At 43.9% G+C, this 11,266-nt stretch overlaps 1 non-coding gene across 1 annotated transcript; it reads right to left on the reverse strand.

The window, feature by feature from the left end:
- Positions 1-778: 778 nt before the first annotated feature.
- Positions 779-852, reverse strand: TRNAT-AGU. Its single transcript has one exon. It is a non-coding gene; the product is annotated as a tRNA-Thr (tRNA).
- Between the last annotated feature and the right edge of the window lie 10,414 nt (positions 853-11,266).

Genomic DNA, 11,266 nt, shown 5'->3' on the forward strand with positions numbered 1-11,266 from the left:
TGAAGGTCATCTGAGGACAGTAATCCAGGTTTTAGGGGGAATTCTATGTATTAAGGAGGGTAACATCCAGTAGGATGAGAAAATTGCTTGACCTAACTACTGCCTAGTGTAATAAGGTGTAAAGTTTAGATTTTGCTGTGTTCGTACAATGCTTAGTGCTCTGCGTTCTGGCCTCAAGAGCCATGGATGCAAGTTGAGTTACGATGACCTTTTCCTTGTCTCCACATTTCTTATGTGCCTCCTTCTGACACTTGTCAGAAAAAACAACTGGTTTCTTTTGCAAGCATTTGCATTGCAAGGCAGAGGCAGTCTTCTCTGTTTCCGCAAAAGATTCACCAAAAGGTGGGAAGAGCAGACACATTTGTTAAGGCACTACTGGGAGCTGCATCCCTAACTCCACTTTACCTGGCAGGCGAGTCACCCAGCTTAGCCACGGTGCGACTCTCTGGGACTTTTCTCCCAACCGCTCCATTTTTCATCAATGACAATCAAAAGGAAGGTGACATGACATCTGTGTGTGAACATCTCCAGGGAATCACAAGGATGTGTGGCGCAGGCTCTCGTGTTGCAGCAATTGCAGTCAAAGCAACCGCCATGCCAATGCCAGTCATAGCAGCCTTTTCATCAACTCCAGGTTTGTGATTTGATTGTTTCCAATGCTTCTCTCCAAAGAAGCCTTTTCCTTAGCAAGCAATGACTTGGATACCAAGGGAGGCCTCTTCTGTTTCCTAGGAAGACATAGGAAAATGTGGGCAGAGGAGACAAAAGCCATATGGCAAGGCACCACTGGGAGTTGAACCCAGGATCTCCTGTTTACTAGACAGGTGCTTTAGCCAGCTAAGCCATGGTGCCTGCCTGAAGAAAGTATTTGCAACTGTTTCATTTGATGGTTCAAGTCAACACCTGCAAATTCTAAAGTACAGACATTCCCCATTTCCCTCAAGACTTGCAGACCTTGAGGTGTCTGGCTCTCTGTGCACAGAAAGCCACAGCTGAGTAGACAGAGGGCTTCTAACATGTGCCTCTCCCACCAGTCACTGTGATCATATAATGGTTAGTGATCTGTGTTTCAGTCGCAGTAACCTCAGCTCAGTTCTGAGTCATGGTAACCTTTCCTTCAGCTCCAGACTTCTCATTTGCCACTTTCCACGTGTGGTGGGCTGTCTGCCCCAAACAAGCAGGAGAAAGATTAAGGCAGCCTTGAAGAGGTTGTGCAGAACCCAGCCTATCAAGAAAGGGCTTATTGGGAGAGCCAATCAGGAGAAGGCTTGCTGGAGCAGCCCATATATAAAGAGCTGCTTAGCACAGCAAGAGTTAGTCACTCCTTGGAGTTTGAGGAGGGAGGATTGGCTGCCATGAAGGAAGGAAGGGAGGAAGGAGCAGCGAGGGCACCATGATCAGAGTAGTGCTGGGGTAAGGGGTGCATGAGTGACCTCCTGGCTGACTACTGCCAGACAAAGGCCCTGATACAAAGGTGGAGGAAGGTTCTAGGTCTGTTGGGAAATGGTCCAGGGAAACAGATGGCAGGGTTGGAGGTTCACACCTTTTGCCTCAGTAGCCACTGACACAGGTGGCTACACCCTGGACTGCAGCCGGCCACTGAGGCAAGTGTCTGGGTAGAGGGACATCCCCCCCCCACCCAGCAGGGGGGAGAGAACTGAGTGGGGCACAGCCAGAGGGCTGTGTCCATAAGAGGACACTGAAGTCCTGAGAGCAACATGGGTCCTAATGATAGAACAGATGGTGGCCAGATGCTACTAGATGAATGCACCGGTGAACCAGAGCTAATTGCTAGGATGGTGAGCAGGAGGTGCTGCAGTGAGGCATGCCCCATGGCACCAAGACTTAGCCACAAGGAAGGCTCTCTCTGTCTTGAACAAGCACTTAGAAGGATTTTGCTGACAGATCTTTTCTTTTTCTGAAAAGAGATACAAAAAAGGAGCCAACAGACACACTAGGTTCGGCGAGGAAGAACTGGCAGGCCAAGCCAGGCTCTCCTGGTTAGTAGGAAGGTTCTTCAGCCAGCTCTTCACAAAGATCACTATCTAGAGACCTTTTAATAGCCACTGCAGATGTTCACCGACAAACAGATGCCAAAATGGAGTTCTCCACTGCCTGCAGCCATCACGCTACCAGGAGTTCTGGGCACAGAGAGGCCCCTGCTGGTGGGAAAAGGCTTTGGTAGAGACTCTGCTGACACCACCCGTTCTCATATAGTGTTTAGCGCTCTGTGTTGTGGCTTCGGCATCCACAGATGCCAGTTCAATTGGGGGACATTTTTCCTGTCTCCACATTTGTCTAATGGCTCCTTTCAACACTTGTCACCAAAAAGACCTGTTTCTTTTGCAAGCGATGTACAGCTAGTCAAAGGCAGTCTTCTCCATTTCCTCAAAAGATCACCAAGCTGTGGGGAGAGGAGACACATTCAGCCAAGCTGGATGCTGAATCTCCTCTTTATTCAGCAGGTGTCTGTGAAGGACATAAATCTACACCGTGTAGAGGTCAAGAATAGGACTTTATTACACACAGTGCTGGCAGAGTGGGCTTATTAGGCTCAGAGACACTGTTAATTAATTAATTACAATAGAATATATAGATTTTCCATAAGCAGGGGAAAGTGACGGGGTAGGCAGTTCCACACCCCAGGATAGGTTTTGCAGCAAGACAAGATAGCACGTTAGCCAATGATTATAATAGTAATAATAATAGGGCTCAGCTTTTCCTAGACGTGATAGCTGATGAATTCCTTCATCAAGTAGTTGCTGAACCGACGAGGGGGGATGCCATTTTAGATCTGGTTTTGGTGAGTAACGAGGACCTTGTTGAGGAAATAGTTGTAGGGGACAACCTTGGCTCGAGTGATCATGAGCTAATTCATTTCAAAATAAATGGGAGGATAATCAATATTGCATCTGAGACTAAGGTATACGATTTCAAAAGGGCTAACTTTACTAAATTAAGGCGACTAGTTAGGGAAGTGGACTGGACTAACATATTTAGGGATCTAAAGGCAGATGACGCCTGGGGTTACTTCAGGCGTAAGTTGCAGGAGTTGTCAGAGGCATGTATCCCGAGAAAGGGAAAACAGCTCGTAGGTAGCAGTTTTAGACCGAGCTGGATGAGCAAGCATCTTAGAGGGGTCATTAAGAAAAAACAGAAAGCGTACAAGGAGTGGAAAATGGGAGGGATTAGCAAAGAAACCTACCTTATTGAGGTCAGAGGGTGTAGGGAAGCAGTGAGAAAGGCAAAGAGCCGGGTGGAGATGGACCTAGCGAAGGGGATTAAAACCAATAGCAAAAGGTTTTTTAGCCATATAAATAGGAAGAAAACCAAGAAAGAAGAAGTGGGACCGCTTAAAACTTTAAACGGAGTGGAGATTAGGGATAATCTTGGCATGGCACAATATCTGAACGAATATTTTGCCTCGGTCTTTAATGAGGCTAATGAAGGGCTAAGGAATAGTGGTAGAGGGACTGATGGGAATGAAGATATGGAGGTAGACATTACGGTATCTGAGGTAGAAGCCAAACTTGAACAGCTAAACGGAAGTAAATCGGGGGGCCCAGATAATCTTCATCCTAGAATATTAAGGGAATTGGCGAGTGAAATTGCAAGCCCGTTAGCGATGATTTTTAATAAATCTCTAAACTCGGGGATTGTACCATTTGACTGGAGATTAGCTAATGTAGTTCCTATATTCAAGAAGGGGAAAAAAAGTGACCCGGGTAACTACAGGCCTGTTAGTTTAACATCTGTAGTATGCAAAATCATGGAAAAATTTTTAAAGGAGAGAGTGGTTACGGAGCATGAGGCCGATGGCAACTGGGACAAATTACAGCATGGATTTACAAAAGGTAGATCATGCCAAACCAACCTGATCTCCTTCTTTGAGAAAGTAACAGATTTTTTAGACAAGGGAAATGCGGTGGATCTAATATATCTTGATTTCAGTAAGGCGTTTGATACGGTACCGCATGAGGAATTACTGGTTAAATTGGAAAAGATGGGGATCGAAATGAAAATCCAGAGGTGGATAAGGAGCTGGTTAAAGGGGAGACTGCAGAGGGTCGTATTGAAGGGGGAACTGTCGGGTTGGAGGGGGTTTACCAGTGGAGATCCTCAAGGTTCGGTTTTGGGTCCGATTTTATTCAATCTATTTATCGCTGACCTGGGAACCAAGAGTAGGAGTGGGCTGATAAAGTTTGCGGATGACACCAAGTTGGGAGGTATTGCCAATTCGGAAAAGGATCAGGATATCCTCCAGGGAGATTTTGATGACCTTGTAAACTGGAGTATTAGTAACAGGATGAAATTCAACAGTGAGAAGTGTAAGGTTATGCATTTAGGGATGACTAACAAGAACTTTAGTTATAAGCTGGGGACGCACCAGTTGGAAGTAACAGAGGAGGAGAAGGACCTAGGAGTCCTGGTTGATCGTAGGATGACTATGAGTAGGCAATGTGATGTGGCCGTTAAAAAAGCTAATGCGGTCTTGGGATGCATTAGGCGAGGTATTTCTAGTAGGGATAAGGAGGTGCTAGTCCCGTTATATAAGGCGTTGGTGAGACCTCATTTGGAGTATTGTGTGCAGTTTTGGTCTCCCATGTTTAAGAAGGATGAATTCAAACTGGAACAGGTACAAAGAAGGGCTACTAGAATGATCCGAGGAATGGAAAGGCTGTCATATGAAAGGAGACTTGAGGAGTTCGGTTTGTTTTCCTTAACCAAAAGAAGGATAAGAGGAGATATGATTGCACTCTTTAAATATATCAGAGGGATAAACACCAGGGAAGGAGAGGAATTATTTCAGCTCAGTGCTAATGTGGACACGAGGACAAACGGATATAAATGGTCAGTTAGGAAATTTAGGCTTGAAATTAGACGAAGGTTTCTAACCATCAGAGGAGTGCAATTCTGGAACAGCCTACCGAAGGAAACAGTGGGGGCGAAGGACCTCCATGACTTTAAGATTAAGCTAGATAAGTTTATGGAGGAGATGGTATGATAGGATAACGGGCTTAGTCAATAGGTCAATTAAGTGCCACACTGGTAATTAGTACAATGGGTCAATGATAGGATATTGTTAGCCTTTTTCCAGAGGGTATGGCTGGAGAGTCTTGCCCGCATGCTCGGGGTTCAGCTGACCGCCATATTTGGGGTCGGGAAGGAATTTTCCTCCAGGGTAGATTGGCAGTGGCCCTGGAGGTTTTTCGCCTTCCTCCGAAGCATGGGGCATGGGTCGCTTGCTTAAGGAGTGGGTGGATCGGCTAATGTGGCCTGCATCTTGCAGGAGGTCAGACTAGATGATCATAATGGTCCCTTCTGATCTCAAATTCTATGATTCTATCATTCTATGATTAACAGATTAGATAATGTCTCCACCCATGGTCTCAAGTTAGCAAGTTAACATTTCATTAATACTTTGATAAAATGTTATTAGTATAAAATATATATGTTGAATTCTGATTTGGGATTCATAGGAATGGAGCAACTCCTTTGATTGTCCAACAGGTACATTCCTAGGGGTTAAAGCAAAGAAAGAGTGAAAGTATATGGCAATAAAGATTGTTTTCTGTGTGTCTTAAGGCAGGAATTGGTCCCTTGGAAGGGAGGTGGAAGGATGCCATATCTTATACTGACGTGCCAACTTTTCATAAACTCAAGGTTGGATCTGTGGGAAGAATCTCTCCCTAGAGAAGAAACAAACACAATAGGAATAGGGATTCTTTGTTCAGTCTGCAATTCTGAATAAGACACAATCATTTAGTTCTTAGCTCCAACACCTGGCAATTTGCTGACCAGGCCTATCTTAGCAAGCAAGGCTTTCTGTTTACCCAGCTTTCTCTTAGCTGGTCACTATTTGCTAGGACTTTGGTCCTTAACCATACTCTGGACTTTGGGTCTGGAAAAGAACTGGCACAATCCATAGACCAGGTTGTTATATAAAATGCACATGGATTTGAACCCTTCACATACAGTAATGGCAAAGTTCTTGGTTCAGGCTTGTAACAGTGATGGAATAAACTGCAGGTTCAAATCAAGTCTCTGGAGTACATTCCCCACTGGGATGGGTCATTCAGTCCTTTGTACAGAGCTTCAGTTTGTAGCAAAGTCCCTCCAGAGGTATGAAGCGGGATTGAAGACAAGATGGAGACGAGGCATCAGCCTTTTATAGTCTCTTGCCATATGGTCTTTGCTTTCTTTGTCCCAAGGACACTCTGTCCAGCACGTGGCATAGAAAAATCTTAGAGTTCTCTCCATAGGCAGGTCCCTGCTACCTTGCTGAGTCACAAGGCGTATCTGCCTTCTCTCCATGGGTCGATTGTATAGCTGATGGTCCTTAATGGGCCATCAAGCAGGCTAGACAGAACTGACACCGGAAGCAGAGCACAAGATTGAAATACGGGCAGCATAGAGCCAATATTCATAATGTCAACTACAATAATGATACACATCTAGAGACAGCATCATTATAATCAACCAATCAGAACCTCTCCATAGACCCCTTACACGATACCTTTCTACAATATTGGCTGCAAATATAGAACAGCGGTCGCAACAGTGATCTATACAGTTGCAGTGTTGTCAGAGCGGTACCGGTGTGGTGCTCTGCTTTCTCCTTGTTGATATCACTCGGCTGCGTGCGTGAGTTCCCTCTGTGTGCTGCCCCAGCTCTGCAGGTAGCTGACACAGCAGATCCAACAAGAATCCCCAATGACCACAGAGTCCAGTAAGGTGCAAAGTCACGTCGACTAGGTTTATTGCGACCTCGGACACAATTGCAGTTCCCTGTAGGTTTCTTAGCCTAATTCAGGGCATACTACGAGAAAGTGCCTCTTGGCAAGGACCCAGCTTAGTGGCGGGACTTTCCACTCCCCCTACGGCCGGACAAAGGCACCTCCCCAGGGATGCCTTCTTATACACAGATACAAACAAGTTACACATCACACCTGACGTATTGAGGTGCAACCTCTCTACGTAGCAAGTTACAACCCTTCTACGTATTACGGTACCGCCTTCTACCTTGTACATGTTGGTTCGAACAAAACAACTCTATCCATCATTTTACCCTTTTGCCCCTGTCATTGGGATGGGTCGGCCTGTCCTCCTGTTATCTATGGAATGTTTCAGTATAATATGTTCTAGTACTGTGTTTATTTTTTGGTATGCTAGGTGAATATGTATTTCTGCAGTATCAGCCCTTTTCGTGCCAGCTTCTGTGAACCAAGCCGGCCTCTGGCTCACAGCTTAACTTTGCTTTTTGTTAGCAAAGTCTTGTTCATTACTTCAGTTCAGGCCTCAGGCCTCATACTAGGCCTTTATCAGGGCCTGCACTTACTACATTCCCCCGCTTTTTGTCTTTTTATGGGGAGGATGTTTACCCATCGTCCTGGAAAAGCATAATGTACGGACTAAAGATAAGCCAGTGGGCTAAACACTGTTATGTGGTTACCTTATTTTACCATCCATACACTCATGCCCCATCTGTCTGTTTAGTCTGCACATTCCCTCGTACGACCATTAGGCAGATTTTATTATCCGATTATTTTTTAGTCCCTTATGGTGGGCCTGGGAATGTTAGGCCCGGGACCATAGATTCATAGGGGGTAAGTAGCCTTTCTAGTATTTTCTTGAGGGCCTCATGAAAACATACACATATAAATGTAAATATAAAATATAACTATAAAATATAAAATATACATATTGTGTGTACATGGGTATAAATATGTATATTATATAATATAAAATGTATTCTATACTAATCATTACACCTATATATAGGTATATAGCTTATAAATGATTGTTATTAATTAATTAGTGTGCTCTAACTTCTTACTCCATGACATAATTGTTTGGGTGTACCACAGCGGTGTTGATTGCCATTTCCATTCCTTTGTTCACTCTACCTTGCAACTTGGCTTTCTTCATTTGATGGAACATATAGCAACACGTGCCTATTACCACCACCACTGTTAGGGCCTGGATCCCCATTAGGAATATGCTTAGAGTGCGAACTACTGGATGTAAAGTCACATCCTCGGGGATTGGCCACCAGGGTGTTTCCACCGCTTGTTGAACCTCATCTACTTCATGCATTTGCTGCTGTATTAAGTGGGATATTGGTATGAGGGATTCCTTAGTTCTTGTTTCTAATTCATGTATATCTAAATGTAAAAATGTTACTGGTGGAAACAAATCTACCAATAGGTTTTCCAAATGTTCATGAATAATGACCGTTTCAGTGACAGCCTTACCCTTTTTTGTTGGCCAAAAGGCATGGGCTCCTATTTGAATAGTGCTAGTGATGGGTACACAAAATCCTGCCTCACTTGCAGGGCAGATATTGCCATTTATAGAAAAATTATGATACCCTATGGCACAGGCCATGTCTTGAATGCGCACTACTTCATTAACCAATTCCTTTTGTACTAGTCGTGCCCAGCCTTTTTTAGTGGTATTAATGTCAATTTTAGCATAACACTCACACAACCACCATCCATTGTGTTTTGTACAACATGCCTGATTGATTTCTGAACCAGTTTCTGTTACTAAACGCACAGTGGGGTAGTGTTGCACGTATGTTTTATCTACCAAAGTCCCCACACTATTTGCATAGTATACTTTAACTGGCTCCTGTACCCATCTAGGTACTGCCATCATGAGGTGTATGCATTTGCTTTCCCCTTGATTTCGTTTTGGAATGCTGTCAAACTTAGCAAATTGTAGGAAAATAGGCATCATATGTTCTATGCCCTGTCATTGTATTTGGTTCATGATGGTGTCATGATTTAAAATGCGTGGCCAATTTTGAAGCTGCAACTGCAGTAAACTTTGTTGTACTATCTCTATTACCCTATTGCCATAGGCTGTGCAGGCCACTGCCAATGAAACATCATTGTTTTGTATACTGTTAATAAGAGACAAAATAGTGGCATTTAGGTGTTGAAACCCTTGTGCGATTACATGCATATTGTCAATATAGTGATTGCGTGTTGGTCCATTAATAAGCTACTAACACCTCCCCCTGTTTTTACTGCTTTACCTATTCCATCCACCACAGTACTTATTTTCCAATTAAGATTCTCGATGTCTGCCGAATTCCATAGGGAGACATACCAAGGCCAGAACCTCCCAGGGCTGTTCCTAATATATCTCTTTTGTTTCTATTTTGTTGTGGGATAATTTGAGAGCCCTTCCAGAGTTGTAACTGCATTTGCATCTCAGAATTAAACCAATTCTTATAATGACTGGGACATTGCTGTGGCATGGTTATTCCTGCAAAATCCAGTTTCAATGGCACATAAAGCCACCCTACATTTTCTACCATATATTCCGTAGTGGGGTGTAGGAAAATTCCTGATGTAGGCCATGGCTGTGTAGTTAGGCATCCTTCCTCTAGTTCAATATCCATGTATGGAGGAATAGAAGGAGATGGTGTTGGGAATGTAGTAGGACAGATATCCTCACAAACCTGTATATGGTAAATGCATTTACTGGTACTTGGAGTTATAGACCAAGTTCCTGTGTATGTACCTGCATCCTTTAACTGTATGTTGCGAATGCGGATTGATGCACTCCACTTGTTTTGTATATTTGTGAACTCCACTCTATTCAACCAATCCCCATATGTTTTTACTTGTTCATTGACGTAACTGATTACTGGGTTTAATGCTTGAAACCAATCCAAATAAACTGTAGTGGTTTGAAGTAAATGTGGTTGTATAATGCATGTTAGCGTGAGATCTTCCCCCACCATGACTGTAAGGTAGTCTTCCATAATGTGCTTTGGTGCCACTAGAGCGCGCTCCATATCCGGAGTACCACGCTTGCTTCCCTTATTTGAATTGGGTTCCAAGTGTTGTGGTGGAAAAGCAGAAGGACCATTGTTGGAATCTGTGTGAGGAAGGGCAATAATATCAATTGGTTTACAGTTAACAACAACATCAACCTTCCAACAGCATGCATACTCCCCCTCTGTCTCTTTACTTAAAATCAGTTCCTTTTCAATTCGTTTTGTCACCTCCTCCATCTGTGGGGTGGGAACACCTTGTGTTTGGCTACCGTTCTTAACTGTCCATCCCCATGCCATTAGAATTGCAAAGGGTGACCCCCTGAGGATGATTCCTGTTTGTTGTCTTCCTTCACTTTCACACACCAACTTTAACACAGTCTCAATAGGGTGCTGCTGACTTGTTTGCTCCCATCCATCTGGGTTGTCTGCTGTCTCTACCCGGAAGGTCCTGGTCACCGAATGTGTTTGGTTGATTTTGACCACATCGACCAGTCCCCTTGAGTTCCGGACTGCTACCAGGAAGCTTGTCACGATCCATATCCAAGTTGGCATCTTAACCTGTAAAACATAAAGTACACTTTCGCTTCTCTTTTAGTGGTACATAACAAATACGCTTTTTTTTTTTAAGCAGCAGTATCACATAGCCATTGTATTTAATATGTGATATAGGACCAGTTTACACCAGCTTTTGTTTCTTTTTTGCTGGCTCCTGCCAGGTGTAATCCGTATTTAACAAATCCAGTATGATTTGATCACTTAGTGGATTTAAGAACAGGAATCTTGTCCCTAAAGGGACAGTAGGTACGTTATTAATCCATGTGATGCCTGGCCCCAACATCCATACCGGGTGTTTTCCAACTTGGTCCAGTATCCACACGGAAGTGTCCTTGTCATTCCACCAGATGGTGATCATATTACCAATACCCCAAGTAAACTGACCTTTTGCACATAATTGTCTGACTGGGTAAGGTCTAGACAATTCAAAGCGTTTTAATTGTCCCCAAGCCATGTACAATAACGCATGGGGTGCAGAGAGAGCTCTGAGATTAAAGCTTGTAAAACTCCCATTATTTAGCTGGAAGGTTTCCATGGTACTTACTGTTCCTGCTTATTCTGTATGTTTTTCTGTAAAGCAAGCAAAGACATGTAGCACTCATGTTTAACCCTTATATCCCTTCAATTGCATGGCATGTTTCCAATGTGGCTGCTTGTCTATGGCCTTGTCTACACTACCAGACTATTTCGAATCCAATTAAGTCGAATTTGTGGATTCGACCTTACGAAGTCGAATTTGTGTATCCACAGTAAATACACTAATTCGAATTTCTGAGTCCACAGTAACGGGGCCAGCGTCGACTTTGGAAGCGGGGCACTGTGGGAACCTATCCCACAGTTCCTGCAGTCCCCGCTGCCCATTGGAATGCTGGGTAGAGCTCGCAATGCCTGTTGGGGGAAAAATGTGTCGAGGGTGGT

The sequence above is a fragment of the Mauremys mutica genome, unplaced genomic scaffold (assembly GCF_020497125.1).
Source record: "Mauremys mutica isolate MM-2020 ecotype Southern unplaced genomic scaffold, ASM2049712v1 Super-Scaffold_100084, whole genome shotgun sequence".
Lineage (NCBI taxonomy): Eukaryota > Metazoa > Chordata > Testudines > Geoemydidae > Mauremys > Mauremys mutica.